The sequence below is a fragment of the Mycteria americana genome, chromosome 15, assembly GCF_035582795.1.
Source record: "Mycteria americana isolate JAX WOST 10 ecotype Jacksonville Zoo and Gardens chromosome 15, USCA_MyAme_1.0, whole genome shotgun sequence".
Taxonomy (NCBI): Eukaryota; Metazoa; Chordata; class Aves; order Ciconiiformes; family Ciconiidae; genus Mycteria; species Mycteria americana.
Genome location: NC_134379.1, coordinates 14,379,143 through 14,393,414, shown reverse-complemented (window position 1 = coordinate 14,393,414; position 14,272 = coordinate 14,379,143).

The following is a 14,272-nucleotide window of genomic DNA, read 5'->3' as shown; positions in this document are numbered from 1 at the left end:
TTCAGTGCTGGCAGCTTTCCTGTAGGCGTAATCTCTGGACGTTTCCTATTTGGCATCCGGGCTCTGCCAGAGAGAGATACAGAGTGTTGCCCCATTACCAAGCAAAGCTTTAGCAGAGCGCGAATGTCTGTGTATCAGCGAATGCAGTTCCAAGGGACAGTGAAAACCAGCTACAGCTTTCAGTGTTGGCAGCTTTCCTGTGGGCGCAATCTCTGGACGTTTCCAGTTTGGCAGCCGGGCTCTGCCTAAGCGATATACAGGGTGTTGCTCCATTTCGAAGCAATGCTTTACCAGAGCGCGAATGTCTGTGTGGCAGCGAATGCAGTTCCAAGGGACAGTGAAAACCAGATACAGCTTTCAGTGCTGGCAGCTTTCCTGAGGGCACAATGTCTGGAAGTTTCCAATTTGGCAGCCGGGCTCTGCCAGAGAGAGATACAGAGTGTTGCCCCATTACCAAGCAAAGCTTTAGCAGAGCGCGAATGTCTGTGTGGCAGCGAATGCAGTTCCAAGGGACAGTGATAACCATCTACAGCTTTCACTGCTGGCAGCTTTCCTGTGGGCGCAATCTCTGGACGTTTCCAATTTGGCAGCCGGGCTCTGCCAGAGAGAGATACAGAGTGTTGCCCCATTACGAAGCAAAGCTTTAGCAGAGCGCGAATGTCTGTGTGGCAGCGAATGCAGTTCCAAGGGACAGTGAAAACCAGCTACAGCTTTCACTGCTGGCAGCTTTCCTGTGGGCGCTATCGCTGGACGTTTCCAATTTCACTGCCGGGCAGTCGGAGAGAGTTATACAGAGTTTTGCCCCATTACATAGCAAAGCTTTAGCAGAGCGCGAATGTCTGTGTGGCAGCGAATGCAGTTCCAAGGGACAGTGAAAACCAGCTATAGCTTTCAGTGCTGGCGGCTTTCCTGTGGGCGCTATCGCTGGACGTTTCCAATTTCACTGCCGGGCAGTCGGAGAGAGTCATACAGAGTGTTGCCCCATTACCTAGCAAAGCTTTAGCAGAGCGCGAATGTCTGTGTGGCAGCGAATGCAGTTCCAAGGGATAGTGAAAACCAGCTACAGCTTTCAGTGCTGGCAGCTTTCCTGTGGGCGCAATCTCTGGACGTTTCCAATTTGGCAGCCGGGCTCTGCCAGAGAGAGATACAGAGTGTTGCCCCATTACCAAGCAAAGCTTTAGCAGAGCGCGAATGTCTGTGTGTCAGCGAATGCAGTTCCAAGGGACAGTGAAAACCAGCTACAGCTTTCAGTGCTGGCAGCTTTCCTGTGGGTGCAAACTCTGGACATTTCCAATTTCACTGCCGGGCAGTCGGAGAGAGTAATATAGATTGTTGCCCCATTACCTAGCAAAGCTTTAGCAGAGCGCGAATGTCTGTGTGGCAGCGAATGCAGTTCCAAGGGACAGTGAAAACCAGCTACAGCTTTCAGTGCTGGCAGCTTTCCTGTGGGCGCAATCTCTGGACGTTTCCAATTTGGAAGGCGGGCACTGGGACAGAGACATACAGAGTGTTACCCCATTACCAAGCAAAGCTTTAGCAAAGCATGAATGTCTGTGTGGCAGCGAATGCAGTTCTAGGGGACAGTGAAAACCAGCTGCAGCTTTCAGTGCTGGCAGCTTTCCTGTGGACGCAATCTCTGGACGTTTCAAATTTGGCAGCCGGGATCTGCCAGAGAGAGATACAGAGTGTTGCCCCATTACGAAGCAAAGCTTTACCAGAGCGCGAATGTCTGTGTGGCAGCGAATGCAGTTCCAAGGGACAGTGAAAACCAGCTACAGCTTTCAGTGCTGGCAGCTTTCCTGTGGGCGCAATCTCTGGACGTTTCCAATGTGGCAGCCGGGCACTGGGACAGAGACATACAGAGTGTTACCCCATTACCAAGCAAAGCTTTAGCAAAGCACGAATGTCTGTGTGGCAGCGAATGCAGTTCCAAGGGACAGTGAAAACCAGCTGCAGCTTTCAGTGCTGGCAGCTTTCCTGTAGGCGTAATCTCTGGACGTTTCCTATTTGGCATCCGGGCTCTGCCAGAGAGAGATACAGAGTGTTGCCCCATTACCAAGCAAAGCTTTAGCAGAGCGCGAATGTCTGTGTATCAGCGAATGCAGTTCCAAGGGACAGTGAAAACTAGCTACAGCTTTCAGTGTTGGCAGCTTTCCTGTGGGCGCAATCTCTGGACGTTTCCAGTTTGGCAGCCGGGCTCTGCCTAAGCGATATACAGGGTGTTGCTCCATTTCGAAGCAATGCTTTACCAGAGCGCGAATGTCTGTGTGGCAGCGAATGCAGTTCCAAGGGACAGTGAAAACCAGATACAGCTTTCAGTGCTGGCAGCTTTCCTGAGGGCACAATGTCTGGAAGTTTCCAATTTGGCAGCCGGGCTCTGCCAGAGAGAGATACAGAGTGTTGCCCCATTACGAAGCAAAGCTTTAGCAGAGCGCGAATGTCTGTGTGGCAGCGAATGCAGTTCCAAGGGACAGTGAAAACCATCTACAGCTTTCACTGCTGGCAGCTTTCCTGTGGGCGCAATCTCTGGACGTTTCCAATTTGGCAGCCGGGCTCTGCCAGAGAGAGATACAGAGTGTTGCCCCATTACGAAGCAAAGCTTTAGCAGAGCGCGAATGTCTGTGTGGCAGCGAATGCAGTTCCAAGGGACAGTGAAAACCAGCTATAGCTTTCAGTGCTGGCATCTTTCCTGTGGGCGCTATCGCTGGACGTTTCCAATTTCACTGCCGGGCAGTCGGAGAGAGTCATACAGAGTGTTGCCCCATTACCTAGCAAAGCTTTAGCAGAGCGCGAATGTCTGTGTGGCAGCGAATGCAGTTCCAAGGGATAGTGAAAACCAGCTACAGCTTTCAGTGCTGGCAGCTTTCCTGTGGGCGCAATCTCTGGACGTTTCCAATTTGGCAGCCGGGCTCTGCCAGAGAGAGATACAGAGTGTTGCCCCATTACCAAGCAAAGCTTTAGCAGAGCGCGAATGTCTGTGTGTCAGCGAATGCAGTTCCAAGGGACAGTGAAAACCAGCTACAGCTTTCAGTGCTGGCAGCTTTCCTGTGGGTGCAAACTCTGGACATTTCCAATTTCACTGCCGGGCAGTCGGAGAGAGTAATATAGATTGTTGCCCCATTACCTAGCAAAGATTTAGCAGAGCGCGAATGTCTGTGTGGCAGCGAATGCAGTTCCAAGGGACAGTGAAAACCAGCTACAGCTTTCAGTGCTGGCAGCTTTCCTGTGGGCGCAATCTCTGGACGTTTCCAATTTGGAAGGCGGGCACTGGGACAGAGACATACAGAGTGTTACCCCATTACCAAGCAAAGCTTTAGCAAAGCATGAATGTCTGTGTGGCAGCGAATGCAGTTCTAGGGGACAGTGAAAACCAGCTGCAGCTTTCAGTGCTGGCAGCTTTCCTGTGGACGCAATCTCTGGACGTTTCAAATTTGGCAGCCGGGATCTGCCAGAGAGAGATACAGAGTGTTGCCCCATTACGAAGCAAAGCTTTACCAGAGCGCGAATGTCTGTGTGGCAGCGAATGCAGTTCCAAGGGACAGTGAAAACCAGCTACAGCTTTCAGTGCTGGCAGCTTTCCTGTGGGCGCTATCGCTGGACGTTTCCAATTTCACTGCCGGGCAGTCGGAGAGAGTTATACAGAGTTTTGCCCCATTACCTAGCAAAGCTTTAGCAGAGCGCGAATGTCTGTGTGGCAGCGAATGCAGTTCCAAGGGACAGTGAAAACCAGCTACAGCTTTCAGTGCTGGCGGCTTTCTTGCGGGCGCACTCTCGGGACGTTTCCAATTTGGCAGCCGGGCTCTGCCAGAGAGAGATACAGAGTGTTGCCCCTTTACCAAGCAAAGCTTTAGCAGAGCGTGAATGTCTGTGTGGCAGCGAATGCAGTTCCAAGGGACAGTGAAAACCAGCTACAGCTTTCACTGCTGGCAGCTTTCCTGTGGGCGCTATCGCTGGACGTTTCCAATTTCACTGCCGGGCAGTCGGAGAGAGTTATACAGAGTTTTGCCCCATTACCTAGCAAAGCTTTAGCAGAGCGCGAATGTCTGTGTGGCAGCGAATGCAGTTCCAAGGGACAGTGAAAACCTGCTACAGCTTTCAGTGCTGGCAGCTTTCCTGTGGGCGCAATCTCTGGACGTTTCGAATTTGGCAGCCGGGCTCTGCCAGAGAGTGATACAGAGTGTTGCATCATTAGCTAGCAACGCTTTAGCAGAGCGCGAATGTCTGTGTGGCAGCGAATGCAGTTCCAAGGGACAGTGAAAACCTGCTACAGCTTTCAGTGCTGGCAGCTTTCCTGTGGGCGCAATCTCTGGACGTTTCCAATTTGGCAGCCGGGCACTGGGACAGAGATATACAGAGTGTTGCTCCATGTCGAAGCAATGCTTTACCAGAGCGCGAATGTCTGTGTGGTAGCGAATGCAGTTCCAAGGGACAGTGAAAACCAGCTACAGCTTTCAGTGCTGGCAGCTTTCCTGTGGGCCCAATCTCTGGACGTTTCCAATTTAGCAGCCGGGCTCTGCCAGAGAGAGATACAGAGTGTTGCACCATTACCAAGCAAAGCTTTAGCAGAGCGCGAATGTCTGTGTGTCAGCGAATGCAGTTCCAAGGGACAGTGAAAACCAGCTACAGCTTTCAGTGCTGGCAGCTTTCCTGTGGGCGCTATCGCTGGACGTTTCCAATTTCACTGCCGGGCAGTCGGAGAGAGTTACACAGTGTTGCCCCATTACCTAGCAAAGCTTTAGCAGAGCGCGAATGTCTGTGTGGCAGCGAATGCAGTTCCAAGGGACAGTGAAAACCAGCTGCAGCTTTCAGTGCTGGCAGCTTTCCTGTGGACGCAATCTCTGGACGTTTCAAATTTGGCAGCCGGGATCTGCCAGAGAGAGATACAGAGTGTTGCCCCATTTCGAAGCAATGCTTTACCAGAGCGTGAATGTCTGTGTGGCAGCGAATGCAGTTCCAAGGGACAGTGAAAAACAGCTACAGCTTTCAGTGCTGGCAGCTTTCCTGTGGGCGCTATCGCTGGACGTTTCCAATTTCACTGCCGGGCAGTCGGAGAGAGTTACACAGTGTTGCCCCATTACCTAGCAAAGCTTTAGCAGAGCGCGAATGTCTGTGTGGCAGCGAATGCAGTTCCAAGGGACAGTGAAAACCAGCTACAGCTTTCAGTGCTGGCAGCTTTCCTGTGGGCGCAATCTCTGGACGTTTCCAATTTGGCAGCCGGGCTCTGCCAGAGAGAGATACAGAGTGTTGCCCCATTACCAAGCAAAGCTTTAGCAGAGCGCGAATGTCTGTGTGTCAGCGAATGCAGTTCCAAGGGACAGTGAAAACCAGCTACAGCTTTCAGTGCTGGCAGCTTTCCTGTGGGTGCAAACTCTGGACATTTCCAATTTCACTGCCGGGCAGTCGGAGAGAGTGATATAGATTGTTGCCCCATTACCTAGCAAAGCTTTAGCAGAGCGCGAATGTCTGTGTGGCAGCGAATGCAGTTCCAAGGGACAGTGAAAACCAGCTACAGCTTTCAGTGCTGGCAGCTTTCCTGTGGGCGCAATCTCTGGACGTTTCCAATTTGGAAGGCGGGCACTGGGACAGAGACATACAGAGTGTTACCCCATTACCAAGCAAAGCTTTAGCAAAGCACGAATGTCTGTGTGGCAGCGAATGCAGTTCTAGGGGACAGTGAAAACCAGCTGCAGCTTTCAGTGCTGGCAGCTTTCCTGTGGGCGCAATCTCTGGACGTTTCCTATTTGGCATCCGGGCTCTGCCAGAGAGAGATACAGAGTGTTGCCCCATTACCAAGCAAAGCTTTAGCAGAGCGCGAATGTCTGTGTATCAGCGAATGCAGTTCCAAGGGACAGTGAAAACCAGCTACAGCTTTCAGTGTTGGCAGCTTTCCTGTGGGCGCAATCTCTGGACGTTTCCAGTTTGGCAGCCGGGCTCTGCCTAAGCGATATACAGGGTGTTGCTCCATTTCGAAGCAATGCTTTACCAGAGCGCGAATGTCTGTGTGGCAGCGAATGCAGTTCCAAGGGACAGTGAAAACCAGATACAGCTTTCAGTGCTGGCAGCTTTCCTGAGGGCACAATGTCTGGAAGTTTCCAATTTGGCAGCCGGGCTCTGCCAGAGAGAGATACAGAGTGTTGCCCCATTACCAAGCAAAGCTTTAGCAGAGCGCGAATGTCTGTGTGGCAGCGAATGCAGTTCCAAGGGACAGTGATAACCATCTACAGCTTTCACTGCTGGCAGCTTTCCTGTGGGCGCAATCTCTGGACGTTTCCAATTTGGCAGCCGGGCTCTGCCAGAGAGAGATACAGAGTGTTGCCCCATTACGAAGCAAAGCTTTAGCAGAGCGCGAATGTCTGTGTGGCAGCGAATGCAGTTCCAAGGGACAGTGAAAACCAGCTACAGCTTTCACTGCTGGCAGCTTTCCTGTGGGCGCTATCGCTGGACGTTTCCAATTTCACTGCCGGGCAGTCGGAGAGAGTTATACAGAGTTTTGCCCCATTACATAGCAAAGCTTTAGCAGAGCGCGAATGTCTGTGTGGCAGCGAATGCAGTTCCAAGGGACAGTGAAAACCAGCTATAGCTTTCAGTGCTGGCGGCTTTCCTGTGGGCGCTATCGCTGGACGTTTCCAATTTCACTGCCGGGCAGTCGGAGAGAGTCATACAGAGTGTTGCCCCATTACCTAGCAAAGCTTTAGCAGAGCGCGAATGTCTGTGTGGCAGCGAATGCAGTTCCAAGGGATAGTGAAAACCAGCTACAGCTTTCAGTGCTGGCAGCTTTCCTGTGGGCGCAATCTCTGGACGTTTCCAATTTGGCAGCCGGGCTCTGCCAGAGAGAGATACAGAGTGTTGCCCCATTACCAAGCAAAGCTTTAGCAGAGCGCGAATGTCTGTGTGTCAGCGAATGCAGTTCCAAGGGACAGTGAAAACCAGCTACAGCTTTCAGTGCTGGCAGCTTTCCTGTGGGTGCAAACTCTGGACATTTCCAATTTCACTGCCGGGCAGTCGGAGAGAGTAATATAGATTGTTGCCCCATTACCTAGCAAAGCTTTAGCAGAGCGCGAATGTCTGTGTGGCAGCGAATGCAGTTCCAAGGGACAGTGAAAACCAGCTACAGCTTTCAGTGCTGGCAGCTTTCCTGTGGGCGCAATCTCTGGACGTTTCCAATTTGGAAGGCGGGCACTGGGACAGAGACATACAGAGTGTTACCCCATTACCAAGCAAAGCTTTAGCAAAGCATGAATGTCTGTGTGGCAGCGAATGCAGTTCTAGGGGACAGTGAAAACCAGCTGCAGCTTTCAGTGCTGGCAGCTTTCCTGTGGACGCAATCTCTGGACGTTTCAAATTTGGCAGCCGGGATCTGCCAGAGAGAGATACAGAGTGTTGCCCCATTACGAAGCAAAGCTTTACCAGAGCGCGAATGTCTGTGTGGCAGCGAATGCAGTTCCAAGGGACAGTGAAAACCAGCTACAGCTTTCAGTGCTGGCAGCTTTCCTGTGGGCGCTATCGCTGGACGTTTCCAATTTCACTGCCGGGCAGTCGGAGAGAGTTATACAGAGTTTTGCCCCATTACCTAGCAAAGCTTTAGCAGAGCGCGAATGTCTGTGTGGCAGCGAATGCAGTTCCAAGGGACACTGAAAACCAGCTACAGCTTTCACTGCTGGCAGCTTTCGTGTGGCCGCTATCGCTGGACGTTTCCAATTTCAATGCCGGGCAGTCAGAGAGAGTTATACAGAGTTTTGCCCCATTAACTAGCAAAGCTTTAGCAGAGCGCGAATGTCTGTGTGGCAGCGAATGCAGTTCCAAGGGACAGTGAAAACCTGCTACAGCTTTCAGTGCTGGCAGCTTTCCTGTGGGCGCAATCTCTGGACGTTTCCAATTTGGAAGACGGGCTCTGCCGGAGAGTGACACAGAGTGTTGCATCATTAGCTAGCAAAGCTTTACCAGAGCGCGAATGTCTGTGTGGCAGCGAATGCAGTTCCAAGGGACAGTGAAAACCAGCTGCAGCTTTCAGTGCTGGCAGCTTTCCTGTGGGCGCAATCTCTGGACGTTTCCAATTTGGCAGCCGGGCTCTGCCAGAGAGAGATACAGAGTGTTGCCCCATTTCGAAGCAATGGTTTAGCAGAGCGCGAATGTCTGTGTGGGAGCGAATGCAGTTCCAAGGGACAGTGAAAACCAGCTACAGCTTTCAGTGCTGGCAGCTTTCCTGTGGGCGCAATCTCTGGACGTTTCCAATTTGGCAGCCGGGCTCTGCCAGAGAGAGATACAGAGTGTTGCCCCATTACCAAGCAAAGCTTTAGCAGAGCGCGAATGTCTGTGTGGCAGCGAATGCAGTTCCAAGGGACAGTGAAAACCAGCTACAGCTTTCAGTGCTGGCAGCTTTCCTGTGGGTGCAAACTCTGGACGTTTCCAATTTCACTGCCGGGCAGTCGGAGAGAGTCATACAGAGTGTTGCCCCATTACCTAGCAAAGCTTTAGCAGAGCGCGAATGTCTGTGTGGCAGCGAATGCAGTTCCAAGGGACAGTGAAAACCAGCTACAGCTTTCAGTGCTGGCAGCTTTCCTGTGGGCGCAATCTCTGGACGTTTCCAATTTGGCAGCCGGGCACTGGGACAGAGACATACAGAGTGTTACCCCATTACCAAGCAAAGCTTTAGCAGAGCACGAATGTCTGTGTGGCAGCGAATGCAGTTCCAAGGGACAGTGAAAACCAGCTGCAGCTTTCAGTGCTGGCAGCTTTCCTGTGGACGCAATCTCTGGACGTTTCAAATTTGTCATCCGGGATCTGCCAGAGAGAGATACAGAGTGTTGCCCCATTACCAAGCAAAGCTTTAGCAGAGCGCGAATGTCTGTGTGGCAGCGAATGCAGTTCCAAGGAACAGTGTAAACCAGCTGCAGCTTTCAGTGCTGGCAGCTTTCCTGTGGACGCAATGTCTGGACGTTTCCAATTTGGAAGACGGGCTCTGCCAGAGAGTGATACAGAGTGTTGCCGCATTACCAAGCAAAGCTTTAGCAGAGCGCGAATGTCTGTGTGTCAGCGAATGGAGTTCCAAGTGACAATGAAAACCAGCTACAGCTTTCAGTGCTGGCAGCTTTCCTGTGGGCGCAATCTCTGGACGTTTCCAATTTGGCAGCAGGACTCTGCCAGAGAGAGATACAGAGTGTTTCTCCATTACCAAGCAAAGCTTTAGCAGAGCACGAATGTCTGTGTGGCAGCGAATGCAGTTCCAAGGGACAGTGAAAACCAGCTACAGCTTTCAGTGCTGGCAGCTTTCCTGTGGGCGCTATCGCTGGACGTTTCCAATTTCACTGCCGGGCAGTCGGAGAGAGTTACACAGAGTTTTGCCCCATTACCTAGCAAAGCTTTAGCAGAGCGCGAATGTCTGTGTGGCAGCGAATGCAGTTCCAAGGGACAGTGAAAACCAGCTGCAGCTTTCAGTGCTGGCAGCTTTCCTGTGGACGCAATCTCTGGACGTTTCCAATTTGGCAGCCGGGATCTGCCAGAGAGATATACAGAATGTTGCCCCATTACCAAGCAAAGCTTTAGCAGAGCACGAATGTCTGTGTGGCAGCGAATGCAGTTCCAAGGGACAGTGAAAACCAGCTACAGCTTTCACTGCTGGCAGCTTTCGTGTGGCCGCTATCGCTGGACATTTCCAATTTCATTGACGGGCAGTCGGAGAGAGTTATACAGAGTTTTGCCACATTACCTAGCAAAGCTTTAGCAGAGCGCGAATGTCTGTGTGGCAGCGAATGCAGTTCCAAGGGACAGTGAAAACCAGCTACAGCTTTCACTGCTGGCAGCTTTCGTGTGGCCGCTATCGCTAGACGTTTCCAATTTCACTACCGGGCAGTCGGAGAGAGTTATACAGAGTTTTGCCCCGTTACCTAGCAAAGCTTTAGCAGAGCGCGAATGTCTGTGTGGCAGCGAATGCAGTTTCAAGGGACAGTGAAAACCAGCTACAGCTTTCAGTGCTGGCAGCTTTCATGTGGACGCAATCTCTGGACGTTTCCAATTTGGAAGACGGGCTCTGCCAGAGAGAGATACAGAGTGTTTCTCCATTACCAAGCAAAGCTTTAGCAGAGCACGAATGTCTGTGTGGCAGCGAATGCAGTTCCAAGGAACAGTGTAAACCAGCTGCAGCTTTCAGTGCTGGCAGCTTTCCTGTGGACGCAATGTCTGGACGTTTCCAATGTGGAAGACGGGCTCTGCCAGAGAGTGATACAGAGTGTTGCCGCATTACCAAGCAAAGCTTTAGCAGAGCGCGAATGTCTGTGTGGCAGCGAAAGCAGTTCCAAGGGACAGTGAAAACCAGCTACAGCTTTCAGTGCTGGCAGCTTTCCTGTGGGCACTATCGCTGGACGTTTCCAATTTCACTGCCGGGCAGTCGGAGAGAGTTATACAGAGTTTTGCCCCATTACATAGCAAAGCTTTAGCAGAGCGCGAATGTCTGTGTGGCAGCGAATGCAGTTCCAAGGGACAGTGAAAACCAGCTACAGCTTTCAGTGCTGGCGGCATTCTTGCGGGCGCACTCTCTGGACGTTTCCAATTTGGCAGCCGGGCTCTGCCAGAGAGAGATACAGAGTGTTGCCCCATTACCAAGCAAAGGTTTAGCAGAGCGCGAATGTCTGTGTGGCAGCGAATGCAGTTCCAAGGGACAGTGAAAACCAGCTACAGCTTTCACTGCTGGCAGCATTCCTGTGGGCGCAATCTCTGGACGTTTCCAATTTGGAAGACGGGCTCTGCCAGAGAGAGATACAGAGTGTTTCCCATTACCAAGCAAAGCTTTAGCAGAGCGCGAATGTCTGTGTGGCAGCGAATGCAGTTCCAAGGGACAGTGAAAAGCAGCTACAGCTTTCAGTGCTGGCAGCTTTCCTGTGGGCGCAATCTCTGAACGTTTCCAATTTGGCAGCCAGGCTCTGCCAGAGAGATATACAGAGTGTTGCTCCATTTCGAAGCAATGCTTTACCAGAGCGCGAATGTCTGTGTGGCAGCGAATGCAGTTCCAAGGGACAGTGAAAACCAGCTACAGCTTTCAGTGCTGGCAGCTTTCCTGTGGGCGCAATCTCTGCACGTTTCCAATTTGGCAGCCGGGCTCGGCCAGAGAGAGAAACAGAGTGTTGCACCATTACCAAGCAAAGCTTTAGCAGAGCGCGAATGTCTGTGTGGCAGCGAATGCAGTTCCAAGGGACAGTGAAAACCGGCTACAGCTTTCAGTGCTGGCAGCTTTCCTGTGGGCGCAATCTCTGGACGTTTCCAATTTGGCAGCCGGGCACTGGGACAGAGACATACAGAGTGTTACCCCATTACCAAGCAAAGCTTTAGCAGAGCACGAATGTCTGTGTGGCAGCGAATGCAGTTCCAAGGGACAGTGAAAACCAGCTACAGCTTTCAGTGCTGGCAGCTTTCCTGTGGGCGCTATCGCTGGACGTTTCCAATTTCACTGCCGGGCAGTCGGAGAGAGTTATACAGAGTTTTGCCCCATTACATAGCAAAGCTTTAGCAGAGCGCGAATGTCTGTGTGGCAGCGAATGCAGTTCCAAGGGACAGTGAAAACCAGCTACAGCTTTTACTGCTGGCAGGTTTCGTGTGGCCGCTATCGCTGGACGTTTCCAATTTCAATGCCGGGCAGTCAGAGAGAGTTATACAGAGTTTTGCCCCATTACCTAGCAAAGCTTTAGCAGAGCGCGAATGCCTGTGTGGCAGCGAATGCAGTTCCAAGGGACAGTGAAAACCAGCTACAGCTTTCAGTGCTGGCAGCTTTCCTGTGGGCGCAATCTGTGGACGTTTCCAATTTGGAAGACGGGCTCTGCCAGAGAGTGATACAGAGTGTTGCCGCATTACCAAGCAAAGCTTTAGCAGAGCGCGAATGTCTGTGTGGCAGCGAATGCAGTTCCAAGTGACAATGAAAACCAGCTACAGCTTTCAGTGCTGGCAGCTTTCCTGTAGGTGTAATCTCTGGACGTTTCCTATTTGGCATCCGGGCTCTGCCAGAGCGATATACAGAGTGTTGCTCCATTTCGAAGCAATGCTTTACCAGAGTGCGAATGTCTGTGTGGCAGCGAATGCAGTTCCAAGGGACAGTGAAAACCAGATACAGCTTTCAGTGCTGGCAGCTTTCCTGAGGGCACAATGTCTGGAAGTTTCCAATTTGGCAGCCGGGCTCTGCCAGAGAGAGATACAGAGTGTTGCTCCATTACCAAGCAATGCTTTACCAGAGCGCGAATGTCTGTGTGGTAGCGAATGCAGTTCCAAGGGACAGTGAAAACCAGCTACAGCTTTCAGTGCTGGCAGCTTTCCTGTGGGCACAATCTCTGGACGTTTCCAATTTGGCAGCCGTGCTCTGCCAGCGAGAGATACAGAGTGTTGCTCCATTTCGAAGCAATGCTTTAGCAGAGTGCGAATGTCTGTGTGGCAGGGAATGCAGTTCCAAGGGACAGTGAAAACCAGCTGCAGCTTTCAGTGCTGGCAGCTTTCCTGTGGGCGCAATCTCTGGACGTTTCAAATTTGGCAGCCGGGATCTGCCAGAGAGAGATACAGAGTGTTGCCCCATTACCAAGCAAAGCTTTAGCAGAGCGCGAATGTCTGTGTGGCAGCGAATGCAGTTCCAAGGGACAGTGAAAACCAGCTGCAGCTTTCAGTGCTGGCAGCTTTCCTGTGGGCGCAATCTCTGGACGTTTCCAATTTGGCAGCCGGGCACTGGGACAGAGACATACAGAGTGTTGCCCCATTACCAAGCAAAGCTTTAGCAGAGCACGAATGTCTGTGTGGCAGCGAATGCAGTTCCAAGGGACAGTGAAAACCAGCTGCAGCTTTCAGTGCTGGCAGCTTTCCTGAGGGCACAATGTCTGGAAGTTTCCAATTTGGCAGCCGGGCTCTGCCAGAGAGATATACAGAGTGTTGCTCCATTTCGAAGCAATGCTTTACCAGAGCGCGAATGTCTGTGTGGCAGCGAATGCAGTTCCAAGGGACAGTGAAAACCAGCTACAGCTTTCAGTGCTGGCAGCTTTCCTGTGGGCACAATCTCTGGACGTTTCCAATTTGGCAGCCGTGCTCTGCCAGAGAGATACAGAGTGTTGCTCCATTTCGAAGCAATGCTTTAGCAGAGTGCGAATGTCTGTGTGGCAGGGAATGCAGTTCCAAGGGACAGTGAAAACCAGCTACAGCTTTCAGTGTTGGCAGCTTTCCTGTGGGCGCAATCTCTGGACGTTTCCTATTTGGCATCCGGGCTCTGCCAGAGAGATATACAGAGTGTTGCTCCATTTCGAAGCAATGCTTTACCAGAGCGCGAATGTCTGTGTGGCAGCGAATGCAGTTCCAAGGGACAGTGAAAACCAGATACAGCTTTCAGTGCTGGCAGCTTTCCTGAGGGCACAATGTCTGGACGTTTCCAATTTGGCAGCCGGGCTCTGCCAGAGAGATATACAGAGTGTTGCTCCTTTACCAAGCAATGCTTTACCAGAGCGCGAATGTCTGTGTGGTAGCGAATGCAGTTCCAAGGGACAGTGAAAACCAGCTACAGCTTTCAGTGTTGGCAGCTTTCCTGTGGGCGCAATCTCTGGACGTTTCCAATTTGGCAGCCGGGCTCTGCCAGAGAGATATACAGAGTGTTGCTCCATTTCGAAGCAATGCTTTACCAGAGTGCGAATGTCTGTGTGGCAGCGAATGCAGTTCCAAGGGACAGTGAAAACCAGATACAGCTTTCAGTGCTGGCAGCTTTCCTGAGGGCACAATGTCTGGAAGTTTCCAATTTGGCAGCCGGGCTCTGCCAGAGAAATATACAGAGTGTTGCTCCATTACCAAGCAATGCTTTACCAGAGCGCGAATGTCTGTGTGGTAGCGAATGCAGTTCCAAGGGACAGTGAAAACCAGTACAGCTTTCAGTGCTGGCAGCTTTCCTGTGGGCGCAATCTCTGGACGTTTCAAATTTGGCAGCCGGGCTCTGCCAGCGAGAGATACAGAGTGTTGCTCCATTTCGAAGCAATGCTTTAGCAGAGTGCGAATGTCTGTGTGGCAGGGAAAGCAGTTCCAAGGGACAGTGAAAACCAGCTACAGCTTTCAGTGCTGGCAGCTTTCCTGTGGACGCAGTCTCAGGACGTTTCCAATTTGGCAGCCGTGCTCTGCCAGCGAGAGATACAGAGTGTTGCTCCATTTCGAAGCAATGCTTTAGCAGAGCACGAATGTCTGTGTGGCAGGGAATGCAGTTCCAAGGGACAGTGAAAACCAGCTACAGCTTTCAGTGCTGGAAGCTTTCCTGTGGGCGCAAACTCTGGAC